Source organism: Malus sylvestris, chromosome 10 (assembly GCF_916048215.2).
Source record: "Malus sylvestris chromosome 10, drMalSylv7.2, whole genome shotgun sequence".
Classification (NCBI taxonomy): domain Eukaryota; kingdom Viridiplantae; phylum Streptophyta; class Magnoliopsida; order Rosales; family Rosaceae; genus Malus; species Malus sylvestris.
Window position 1 is genome coordinate 16,037,801 of NC_062269.1, and position 13,311 is coordinate 16,051,111.

General features: G+C 37.5%; 2 long non-coding RNA genes across 2 annotated transcripts in view; both read left to right on the top strand.

The window, feature by feature from the left end:
• Positions 1-13,311, top strand: part of LOC126585538 (uncharacterized) — a 91,032-nt gene that overhangs the window by 69,347 nt on the left and 8,374 nt on the right. The window lies entirely within an intron of this gene.
• The window catches only part of LOC126585532 (uncharacterized), an 83,283-nt gene that overhangs the window by 63,316 nt on the left and 6,656 nt on the right, over positions 1-13,311 (top strand). The gene's annotated exons all lie outside the window — the stretch shown is intronic.

The following is a 13,311-nucleotide window of genomic DNA, read 5'->3' on the forward strand; positions in this document are numbered from 1 at the left end:
CATAAAAAAGGACAAAAGTTGGTTTTCTGATAAGCATTACACTTCATGGTCACACCTACCCACATCGCTCACACATGTTCTCTCTCACATCATGATATCTATGATATGGTCAAATATATTTGTCAAAAATGTCTACTCAAATGTATATATATTTTTTAACTAAATAAATAAATAATTGTGACTAATTTGAAATAGTTGGATATAATATTTTTTTTTTACGACAAATTACAATTGGCGCCCGGGTTGCATATGATATCACTCTTTTAATCTCATATGTCCAGACATTTATTGGAGCAACATCATTACTGCGCCAACCCAGAAACACATAATCAAAATAATTAAACTATTAATTACTAGTTCAATTTAATCCAGTTTAAAGAAAAGTATGAAAATATTTTGCAAAACTAATAACAAATAATCCTCAGAGACAATTCCACATAAGTGGAAAGAGAGTTGCACATGGATTGGATATTCATTTGCAGCAATTTGAAGACATTATAATGCTACGAGGAAGCCCCATACAATTTCAATCCCGCAGGCGGAGGCATAGGCTTTTGTCATTGTTTAAGGTCAACATGCAATCTACTCCACTCCATTTATAATACTTTAAGGAAAAGAGAAAATCTTACTTTTGAAATCTGCATTGGCTAATCGATTATAGTTTGAAATTGTGTTTTTATTTCATGTATATAAAAAATAGTTAATGTTCAATTTAAGAAATAGTGATAGTATTCATATTATAAATAGTTAGTGTTCAATTTAAAAAATAGTGATATTACCCTCGTTCAGTTTTAGAAATATTTAGTGTTCAATTTAAGAAATAATGATAGTACTAGTATTCAGTTTAAGAAGTAATTATTGTTTAGTTTCAAAAATAGTGATAATATCCGTGTTTAGTTCTAAAAATAATATCCGTGTTCAGTTTAACCAAAAATCATCTAATAACTTTATTTAATGATAAGGAAAAGAGAAAGAAAGGGAAAAAGAAAAGGAAAAACAAAAAACTCAAGCAAACATGCGTGCAAGGGGCACGCCAAGTTTTAGAAATAATACACGTGTTCAATTTTAGAAATAAGTTAGTTCAAGAAATAGTAGAAAACCCTTGTTCAGTTTCAGAAATAGTCAACGTTTAATTTGTAAACTTATTATAGTAACTATGTTCAGTTTTAGAAATAGTATGTGTTTAGTTTAATAAATAGTTAGGGAGAAGAGAGAGAGATTGACCCACGGGTTCATGCGCGTAAGTTTTTAATTACTTTTTTTTTAATTTTATTTTTTATTATATTAAACTTTGATAATTTTCATTAAAATTTAAGTCATTTTCATTAAAGTTAAGCTTTTTTTCAATAAATAATGTTATTATATAGTCGGTGCTCAGTTCTAAAAATAATTAATATTCGGTTTAAAAAAAATAATCATTGCTCAGTTTAAGAAATAGTGATAGTACCATTGTTTAGTAAATTAAAAACCTTTTGAATCAGCAGCCTGTTGAAGTTCGTACTTATTTGAAAAATCTTCAGCACCCAAGAACCTATTTAACTCCATTATATGAAGGATCAAGATGTTTTCTCGACAGTATAGTAAAACTACTATGCTGCATTTCCTCCCTCCTCGTACCTGGAGAACTGTAGCAGAGGGGCACCTTGAAAAAACACACATTCATTCGTCTGAGTCTTTTCACCAGCTCTATCCTTTTTACATGTTCAATTACCATTTTGAATTATACGAGTGAATTATGATATGAACACCAACTAGAGTTTTTCGTTTTTCAGATCTCCTAATATTTCCCCAGATGCCCTATTTGTCACTGGACTAGTTTGGTACATTATGTCTCTCATCCAAATTATTTGCAACGTAAATATTTGCAAGTATATGGATCTCATATGAAAATGCAATAACAACCACCCAAAATGTGCACCACATGTTTCATTTTAAAGAAATTTTTAGGATTAAAAAAAAAACTGTGGCGACTTGGATTAGACTTCTGAAAAAAGCTGCACAGTTTCACATCTTCTTCAACCTAGCGAGGGTTTCACTTTCAGCATTGAGGGGCATCGGCTGGAAAAAAAAAATTGGTTTTGTATGTGGGCTTTTTTCCTACTTGTGAAACTTTAGTTTTTGTCCTATTATACTGTGCTTTGTCATTTTCATCAAGTTTAAAGATCTTTACATTAAATAAAGTTACTAGATAGTTTTTAGTTAAAATAAATTTAGTTCAAACCTTTTTCATTAAAACTCTCTAAATTTTGAAAACTCTAGTTTATCTTTTGTGTCCTTATCTATGCACTAAGTAAACATCCAAATAAAACTCAAATTTCATATAAATTTCCATGCACACAAATAAGTGACATATTATTACCAATATACTTACAATTCTGCCACAACATCCTACTTATTTTAATGAATTTAATTACTCACCATAATTATGGAAAATAAGTGCATTACTATTGTGCCATAATTATGGAAAAGTTTACGGTCAACCCAAAAAGTCAACCAAGACACTGAGCTGGTCAACAATGTTAAAACTTCAGAATTTCACTAAATGGATGTTAAAAAATGGACTCAAGGCATTGAAATTAGCCTAGGAGGATTCCCAAAAAAATTTCATAAAAGTCAACATAGGGAATATTCCAAATCCGGTTTAGGAAATGGGTCAGATCCCCGGGTTTGGGTTCGAGTTGGATCCAGGCTTCAATCCGGGTTTGGTGTTGAGTGCATAAAGTTATACTTTTATGCCCTATTTTACTTAAGTTTTTGACTTAAATTCTCTATGCATCACAAGGTATTTTGTTGTTTGTATTGTATTTTAGGATGAAAGTAAAGGCTTGAAGAAATCATCTTATTTTGAATATTTTTAAAGCCTAGAATGGATAGTTTGAAGTCCAACTCTCCCAAGACTAGACCATAGCCCACAAGTGGCCCAAGATCCGCCAGAAAATGCCCTTGCAGAACAGCCAACTTGCGAGGTTTGCCCCGAAGTGCTCAAAACGAATTAGAAAATGGGCTATATATGGTTGGAAAGCCCTGGAAGTCTTCTTTCTCATGGTCGTTAGAGCTTGTATTCGGAGGTTTCTATAAGAAATTATGACAGAATAAAGAGAAGCTGTTCAGTTACAAATTCTGATAACAGCTAATTTTCAGTTACTCCTATACTAAAAGCTGATTGTAATGAGCTATAAATGACAGTCAATTTAAGGATGTAAACGTGTCAGATGTTAGAAAACTCCTAAGCCTTTTAATAGGAGAAAAATACACAGAATCTAAAGGAAGAAAAAGAGGAGATACACAACATCAAAGAGGATGAGGAGTCCTCCACCTTGAGCCGTTTCTAGGTTCTAGCTTTCCTAACTTTTTATGTATTTTGTTTTGTTTTTAATTTAGGTTATGGATACTTAGGGCTGCTTTGAAGCCCTAGACATGATTGAATTAATGTTATGATGCAATTTTAGTTTATCAATTTCATTTGCAAGCTAGAATCAGTTTTTTGTCTCAATTGTTTCAAGAACATATTTTCAATCTTAGCTACCTTGTTTATGTTTGCTTTCTGTTGAGAATGATAAGGATGACTGCCATATGTTCTTTCATTCCTTAGCAACATGCGGTTAGGTTCAGAACTAATCATGTAAGCTGATTCCATGAAAATCTAGGATAAATGCCATGTTCTACGGTTCATGTGATGTTCACAATCCTCTTCGTTCTTAATAATTTTCTAGGTGCTAAATCTGAGTATATGACATGCTAGTTTGCACCTACAAATATAAGTTTGATGTATATGACATGCATCCAACATGCAAAGAAAGTGAGGATTCATACAATCTAGTTATATGACATGCTAGATATGTTAACATCTTAGTTGTGCATTTGAAATGGATAAGTTAAAAGATCATCTCATTGATTCATGAATGTTTAGGGGAAGGCCTTAACTCATTTTAAGTCAAATTTATGTCCTAAAAACGTTTCTAACCTATTTCATGTATTAGATTTATTTTTAGATAGTTCTAATTTTTTCCTTTTCTTTTTGTCTTTATTTCTATTCCAAAATTACTTAAACCCCCCAATTTTAAATCATGGGAGTCATTAACTTATGCTAATATGTAAGAGTCAAAGGTTTTACTAAGTTGTTTATCAGTCCCTATGGTATGGCTCGAAAGTTGTCAGATCCTTTACCGAAATACTGGGTAAAAGTTTCCCAAGGTGTTTCTCTGTGTCAAATGTTATAATAAGACCAGAAAAACATGAAACTGTGATCTCGGATAACTACATCGATTTCGAGACCTTGCTCGGAAATCTTGAGAGTTCGCCCAGAACGCACCGGGGAAGACAATGAACAACGACCTAGCCATTGTCGGGACTCCATGGTCTTAGCCTGGGTTCGAGACACGAAGGGTCAAATGGTGGTGCAGGTGTGGGTTGGCTGGTGCAGCTTATTGGAGACGGTGAGGCAAGGTAGTGGCGTCGGTGATGTCTTACTAAGAAGATAGAGATATAGGTTGAGAGAGAGAGAGAGAGAGAGAGAGAGAGAGAGAGAGTTTAAGATGAGAGAGAGTGAGGGACATGATAGTTGAAAGAGAGAAAGGTTCAGAAGACTGGAAGACACATAATAGAGGGAAGAAGTTTTTGGCACCGTTGCCGGGGATTAGCAACTTTGCTAATCCCTCGTTGTTTCTTTTTATTTATTTTTGTGTGTTTTATTTTAGTTGCTGATTGGGTTTATTTCTTATTTTCAGGTACTAGTTTATGACTCGTAGTTCTCAACATATTAGTGCAAACATCTCGGAGTTCCACGGCGATTTTGAAAGAACTTTGAGAAGAAAGAAGAGGCATCCAGAACCTAGTGAACCTAGTTCAAGTTCAGAGGCCGAATCTGAATTTGAAGAAAAAGAAGAAGAAGCCATGGACAACCGAACACTCAAGGAGCTCGTCGCTTCGGGATTAGATAATGCCACACCTTTGTATATCCAATATCCCACGGCTGCGCAAGGTAAGACCGAAGAGTTCGAGTTAAAGTCAAGTTTGCTCCACCACATTCCAAAATACCATGGGCTGTCCATGGAGGATCCGAACAAGCATTTAAAAGAATTTGAAGTGGTGTGTTCAAGCATGACTCCGGTTAACGTCAACGGAAGTATTTTGAAGATGAAGGCTTTTCCATTCTCTTTAATGGATAAAGCCAAAGATTGGTTATACGAGTTAGCTCTCGGAACTGTCACATCTTGGGAGAGTATGAAGATGGTGTTTTTGGAGAAGTTTTTCCCAACTTCTCGAATCATTCTCCTACGTAAAAAGATTAGTGGTATTCAGCAAGAGGAAGGTGAGTCTTTTCCTACTTATTATGAACGTTTTAAATCACTTGTTGCTTCTTGTCCACAGCATCAGATGAAGGAGGAGTTACTTCTACAATACTTTTACGAGGGGCTCCTACCACTTGAACGTCAAATGCTCGATGCCTCGGCGGGTGGAGCATTGATGGATAAAACACCTATGGCTGCCAAGATCTTGATTGCTAATCGAGCATTGAACGCTCAACAATACGAAGGCGTTGGACAAAGAGGACCTCCATGGCAACAAGTGCATGAGGTAAGTTCCACATCCGACATTCATTCACAATTAGCTAATCTTACTTCCATTGTGTCTCAGATGGCCGAAGGAATGAGAATGCAAGGGCCAATGGTGTGTGGCGTATGTTCTATCCAAGGACATGCCTCAGAAAAGTGCCCTCAACTCATTGAGAATGGTGGATGGGAGAGCGCTAATGCAATTGGATTTCAAGGCCAAAACCAACCGAGGAACGATCCATATTCAAACACATATAATCCAGGTTGGAGAGACCATCCAAACTTCAAGTGGAGGGAAGCCCAACAACCCCAACAACAATGGTTACCCAGGGAGGCCCAACAACCCCAACAACAAGGAGGCTTTAGGCAACAACCCCCGGGGTTTTTCACCAAGCCATACGCACCCCCACATGTTCCACAACAATCTGCCCCAAATGCTTCAGGTACATCTCTAGACAATGATACACTTCTTAAGTTACTAACTAACTTGTCTCAGGGGCAAGAAAATCAAGCCAAAGCAATGCAAAACCAAGACAAAAGGGTGGATCAATTGGAGAAACAAATTGGGCAGATTGCAGACTTTGTGAGCAAATTTCGAGACCCAGGCCAACTCCCTAGTTCAACCATTCAAAATCCAAAGGAAGGGTTTGAAACAGCCAACGCGATCACCCTAAGAAGTGGCAATGAGGTTGGGGCAGGTTATTCATAAAAAACAGGTCACAAAGAGGATGAGAAACTTCAAATTGAGGAGGAAGAATCAAACCAACCCACGGCAAGGGTGGAAACACCTTTGCCGCCGGTTCCCATGGCACAACCACAATCCAATTTGTTCAACAAAGGTAAGAATGTGTCCAATTCGGTTTATACTAATGTGATTCCACCCAATGTACCATTTCCTAGCAGATTTTTGCAATCCAAGAACGAAGAGGAAGAAAAAGATGTTCTAGAGACATTTAGGAAAGTTCAAGTCAACATACCGTTTTTGGATGCAATCAAGCAAATCCCGAAGTATGCCAAGTTTTTGAAAAAGCTTTGTACAACAAAGAAACGTTTTCGGGAGAAAGAAGTGGTACATGTAAGTGAGAATGTCTCTGCCATCTTGCAATGAAAACTACCCCCAAATGCAAAGATCCGAGTAGTTTTACAATTCCTTGTGTCATTGGTAACACTCGTTTTGAATCTGCCATGTTAGATTTAGGTGCTTCAATAAATGTTATGCCATATTCAATTTATGCATCTATGAACTTAGGCAAGTTGAAAAATGATGGTGTAATCATACAATTGGCCGATAGATCTAACGCCTATCCAAAGGGAGTTTTGGAAGATGTTCTTATGCAGGTAAATCACTTAATCTTTCCGGCGGATTTCTATGTTCTCGAAATGGATGAATCAGACCATACCCCTTCATTGCCCATCCTCCTTGGAAGGCCTTTCATGAAAACAGCTCAAACCAGGATTGATGTGGCCAAAGGAGAAGTAACTATGGCATTTGGTGGTGATATGATTAGTTTTAAGATTTCTGAATCCATTGAGACTCCTAATGTTGTTCGTTCTTGTTGTGCCATTGATAAAATAAAAAAGATAGGACCGGACCGTTCAGCACCAAGCACAAAGGATGCATTAGGAACCATGCAAGACGAGGGAATTGGAGTGGAGCACAAGGACTATACGGCCACTGCCCTCAAAGTGCTCAAATTGGCCGAAAGCACCATGGGAAAGAATGTTCACACTGCTGCCACTCCATCAGAGCACATTGGTAAGCCACCTAGTCCAATTTCGATTCCAATTTCAACTAATAGGTTGTTACCTTCTTTGGTGCAGGTACCTAATCAAATGCAAGGTAGTGGGGAAGTGTACATTGATTTTTGGAAGCAAAACGCCCCAATCATGAGGGATTACTACTCCCTTCCTTTCATAGAACCAAAGTATGAATATTTCAAGGAGCATGCCGTGGACTCCATTGGAGAGTAATTGAGCTTTTCGTCTGGCTGCACGACGTTAAAGCAAGCGCTTCTTGGGAGGCAACCCATGTATTCAAAAAAGGAAGATCTATGAATCACTCTACAATCAGTTTTGCGTTTCTAAAAACCTTCCCTTTTCTGCATTTCTATTTTGCCATGATTGTCATTTTTTTTTATTTTTTTTATTTTTGTTGTTTATTTAATTATTTTTGGGTGTGGGTTTATTTTTGAAACATTGATAGATATGCAAGATATTCTTACATTCATTTTCATGAAAAAAAAAAAGGAACATTAAGCAAGAAATTACAAGAGGGAGCCTTCACAAAGGCTGCTTAGGAGAAGTCTCAGTAGTCGGCGGAGCCTTAGCAGTCGGCGGAGCCCCAGAAGAAGGAGGCAGCAGAGGTTGATCATTTGGAGCTTCAGTACGCGGTACAGCCCTAGAAGATGAAGGCAAATGTTGTTGGAATAAGCCCACAAACCTCTGATGATCAAGTAAGATCTGACCATCAGATTCCTGCATCTGGTCAATTTTCCTCTTCATGTTTGTGGCATAGTTGTGTGCGAGCTTGTGCAATTGTTTATTTTCATGCTTAAGCCCTCTAATCTTCTGCTTGAGACTCATCACTTCAGTCGCCAATGATTCAACTTGACGGGTTCGGGCAAATAGGCGTTGGGCCATATTGGACACGGAACCTGCGCACTGCACACTGAGAGCCAGAGATTCCTTAACAGCCAACTCATCAGACCGTTTGGCAAGTAGTCTGTTATCTTTGGGAGTGACAAGGTTCCTGGCCACCACCGCAGCTGTCATATCATTCTTCATCACCGAATCCCCAACGGTAAGGGAACCAATAAGGGATATGAAGGATGGGCGCCATATGTTTTTTGGAGAAGGCGGGGCTACCTCTTCACTAAGGTTCAAGTCAAAACGACGGTCGGAAGGGCCAGACATTTTTCAAAGGTGTTAAAGAAAGAGGAGATCGGACAAGTCAAGATCGTAGAAGTGCAAAACGGGAGTTCTTACAGGCAGAAATTCAAGTGTGCTTTGAACGTCCTGCATACCTCTATAAAAATCAGCACGCGATGGGATTTCAGAGATCGAAGATGCGAGCTCAGAAATCGAAGAAGCCAATTTAAAAATCGAAGAGCACCAGCTTTCTCAAAAGTTGGGCTTGCTCACAAACCACCGATTCCAGATATCGAAGAGCGCCAGCTTTCTCAAAAGTTGGGCTTGCTCACAAACCACCGATTCCAGATATCGAAGAGTGTCAGCTTTCTCAGCCTCGTCAGCACCCGTCACACGTAAACTCAGCTTTGCGGAAATCACGGGCAGTTTGTCGAAGCGCCGATTCCAACCATCTGTCTCTCTTAGCCTTGTCAGCACTTGTCATATGCAGAGAAAGCTGTGCGGAAATCACGGGCAATCTGTCGACGATTTCTGTTGAAGTAGAAACACATGAAGTTTACTGTTCAATCATCCAACGGTTGCCGACAGGAGTGAAAGAACAGTACCGGTTATTATTTCCTATAAATGTCGACCTTCACCCTCCATGGCAAGGCAGACATACATAACCTTCTGTCATCTCCGAGAATGCCTTTCCAACAAACCCTCTCGAGTCACTCAGTGTTCCTTATTCCTTGGGGTACCTTTGCAAACAACCCATCCAAAGCAAAAGTATTTCATATCATGAAGGTTGAAAGCAAGAGTATCTCATATCATGCTTTCTCCCTGTCCTTCTCCTTGTCGTTGTTTTAGGACAAGGAGAAAGTGAGTAATCATCCAGCACTTGGTATCAATCTTCCGATCTAGAACCGACCGCCTGTAACCCCTTCCTGATTGCTTACCTAGCCTTCCTCTTGAGTACTCATCTTCATCATCTTATGCTTTCGCTTTGTCTACCGCATCATAAGGGAAGTGAAAATGATACCTCGAAGCATGTGGAGACAATTTGCCAATTCATCCTCAGCTAGGGACAAGGAGAGCACTTGGAAAGATTGAAGAAAGAAACAGACCAACACCTTTACCTCGTGCCTGCCCGCCGTGCAGAAGAAACAAGCAGAGAAGAATGCAGACTGCACAATCAAATCATCCCAGCAGAAGGAGTCCGATTTGAAACCAAGGAACTCTCATATTTCTCACTCAGAATTCCAAACCAGTTCGAGATCAAAGCTGTGGAAAGTCAACAAGATCATCTATCTCCAAAACCAGATTTGTGTTCTTAAACTCTACTCTGTCTTTTTTTTTTGTTTACTTTGCTATACTTGTCATGTTTATTCGTTGTTTGTTTATTCGCTTGTTTTTGTGTGAGTTTAGGCTTGAAACATTGAGGACAATGTTTGATTTAAGTGTGGGGGGGGGGGTAACCATTGTTTTGCATGAAATTCGTAGGAGTTTATCACCCATTACTTCTAATGTTGTTCCTTGCTCTTTTAAGTGTTTTCAAGCTGTTTTGGAGTGTTTCAGTGTGTTTTGACATAAAAATCCAAAAATCTCATAAAAATTTGAAAAATTGTTTTGAAAAACCCAAAAAGAGTTGTTTTTGTTTGTTTATTTTGTGTCTTATGGTACCTTCCAACACAATGATGAGGATTTGGTTTTTAATTACATGACTGTTAAAGAGAATTATAAACATGGATGAAAGTTTGATATGCTCTTTGGTTTATGCTTGGTTGTAGTTATAATTTATGAATTCACATGCAATCATAAAGGAAAAATTAGTTTTTGTAACATGCTTGAAGAAAGGAACTCAAACAAACGCTACAACCTTGTGAGACTTGAGCCTAAAAGTTATTTGGAGAGTTGATAATCTGTGCATTATTGTTTTCTAAAGTCGTTGCATGATCTCATTTTTCTTTGCTTGGTTACTACTTAGAAGGTGTTTCATCATTTAGTTCCAAATGCTAGAACTCATGCCCATTTCATTCAAAGCATGATATTGATTTGCATAACACATATTCAAGATGAAGTTGTGTAGTTACCACCACCAAAGCCAAATTGCCGTGTATCCTACTTCATTATTTGTTTAAGTTAACCCCATTGAGCCTTGTTAGCCTACGTTCTTTGTTAACCCACGTTATCCTCACCTAGCCTAGATTAGGACCATTCATACCCTTGTTCTTAAAGCATAGTAAAACATGATTCAAATTGAATTCCTTGTGATTATGTATGGCAGAAAATAAGTGTGGGGGAAGTGTTTCTCATGTAAGTAGTGTGCCATAGGCACGGGTGGAAAGAAAAAAAAAATATATATATATAAAAAAAAGAAAAAAAAGTTGAATTTGACCCTAAGAGTTGTTTAAATCTTTCCCTTACGTCTAAAAGTTGATTTCTGCAATCTAAGTGAATTCTAAGTTCAAGTTCATTATTTTATTTGCTATTGCTTTAAGAACGTTTGTTTTCCCTTACCTTCATTTGTTAGCCAACACCCCAAGCCCGTTACAACCTTTGACTTCAATCTTGAGTGTTATGTGTTTCAATTTGTGGAGTTTGAATTTGGTATGAGCATATGGTATCACTGGTTCTCGCATCTAAGTAGTAGCATTCCATTCATGAGATCATATCTAAACATGCTTAATAACTCCAGAAATCGCTTTCTTTGTAATACATATATGTGAGCGTTCGTTTTCATGTTTACATCAATCTTCTCACATATAACTAGTATAGGGTGTGTAGTTAGAAAATCTGAGTGAAAATTGAGTGAATATCTTGTAAGGACTTGAGCAAATTCTCTAAGGCATGTTACTACATTCAAAATCATATTTTAATTGGTTAAATGTGAACTAGTACGTGGTGACTATGATTAAGTATGTGCTTAAGTGTGAAGATGACTCAAATTTGTGGGGATAATGATTTTTAACATGTCATGTGCGTTGGAAATCCCTAAGGCAAACGTTGGAAGGTTTAGGTTGTGTTTTGTTTTCTTTATTTTGCTCGAGGACTAGCAAAAGCTAAGTGTGGGGGTATTTGATAAGCTCGTATTTATATATATTTTACATAAAATTCACTTGTCTTTTCTTAGTTAGTTCCTTATATTTTTGAGCTATTTACTATGTTTTTGTGTTTTGTGTGATTTATCAAGCAAAGAAAAGAAAAGTAGCACAAGTGAATTATTAAGTAACAAATTCGTCAAAACTGCCTGTGCAGATTATCTGACTTTGGAAGCATGTTACAAACAGCTCAGAATGAATGGGAGAATGAACCTTATATGCGTGGAAAGCTACGGATGTCTATTTTCTGGAGCAATTTATGGATTGTTAATCTCATTTTTCTAGAAGAAGTTATGGGCATTGTAACACTGAAAGGTCAGAAAAGGGCTAAGCAGATTTGGCTAATAAAAAGAGAAAGGCAACACATGGGCAAAGGAAACACACACACATGGGCAGAAAATGGGTGGATTGTTGGCTGAAATAATGAAGAACATGTGTCTACAAATGCAAAGGAAAAACACACACACATGGGCAAAGGAAACACACGCACATGGGCAAAGGAAACACACACACATGGGCAGGAATTGTGGGTGTTTGGTGGTTGAAATGATGAAGCATGTGTGTGTAAATGTAAAGGAAAACATGGCAGAAAATGTGTGTGTTTGGTGGTTGAAATGATGAAGCATGTGTGTGTAAATGTAAAGGGGAAACATGACAATTCACACCCACACAGAATGCACATGCAAAGGAAATGGAATGGTCCTCTCTCAAGCCTATAAATACCACCTCCCATATTCATCAACATAACAGTTTTTGATCCATCTTTGCCGTGAGTTCTCCACCACCATTCTCTCCAAATTCAGCCAAAAATTACCCCTAGCCACACCACCCATCAACCCTAAACATTTCCATACCATTCCCCATCCATTCTACACCATAAAAACCACCCAAAACCTGTCCACAAACTTCATGCCGCAGCAAGGAGGAAGGGAGATCCATTGATGCACCTGTTGTCCAAGTTGGAGCATTTTAGGTGTTTTATTTCCTTGATTTTAATGTCTAAATTTATGCATCTTTGCTTTGTGAGTATGAGGAACTAAACCCCTCTTAGTTAGGGGGTGATTCGAAACTATGTTCATGCTTGCAATATGATTTGATTACATCCAGTTGTGATTCATAAGTTGTGAATTTAATTTACTTATCCGTTCGTATAAAAACTGATTTGTGTATGTTGGTTGAGAGTGCACGCTTAATTTCATGCATGAATTTGACGCTAGAATATAAGGGAGTTTCACCTAATCGTTATGAACTTATATTCACAAGTAGTGAAGGTTGCTAGTCACAATCACGTTAAGTAAATTCTTGGCATAAGTTTCATGCAAATCATAGTAACGAGTGCCTCGTCAATGCTTATGTTTTTCATAGAACTTAATGATTCTTGCTTGTATCTCTATTATGCAATTCATGTAGGGAACTTGTAAGGAATGTTTTGGGTTGTTGTATGCAATCATCCAACCTAATAACTTGTGGAAAAACTGAGGGTTAATTAGTGCAATTCACGGTTAATTTGGGGCGTTGAGTATTCATAGTTTATCGAAAAGCAACTGGAAATCATTTTGTATGCAAGTGTGACATGTGTGGAGAAGAACCTTCTAGCTAACCTTCCATCCATAAGTTTCATTCAAATTCATTTACAATCTGTTTTGTTTTACAAAGTTTGTTTTGTTTTCAAATTCGTCAAGAACCAATCTCCCATTTATTTCAAAATGTTAGATTAGTCAGTAATCACTTTAGTTTGTGTTTTTAAGTGTCTTGAGTCAAGTCATAACCCAATTTTGTCCAATTTAGTGTTAGGTGTTCAAAACTGC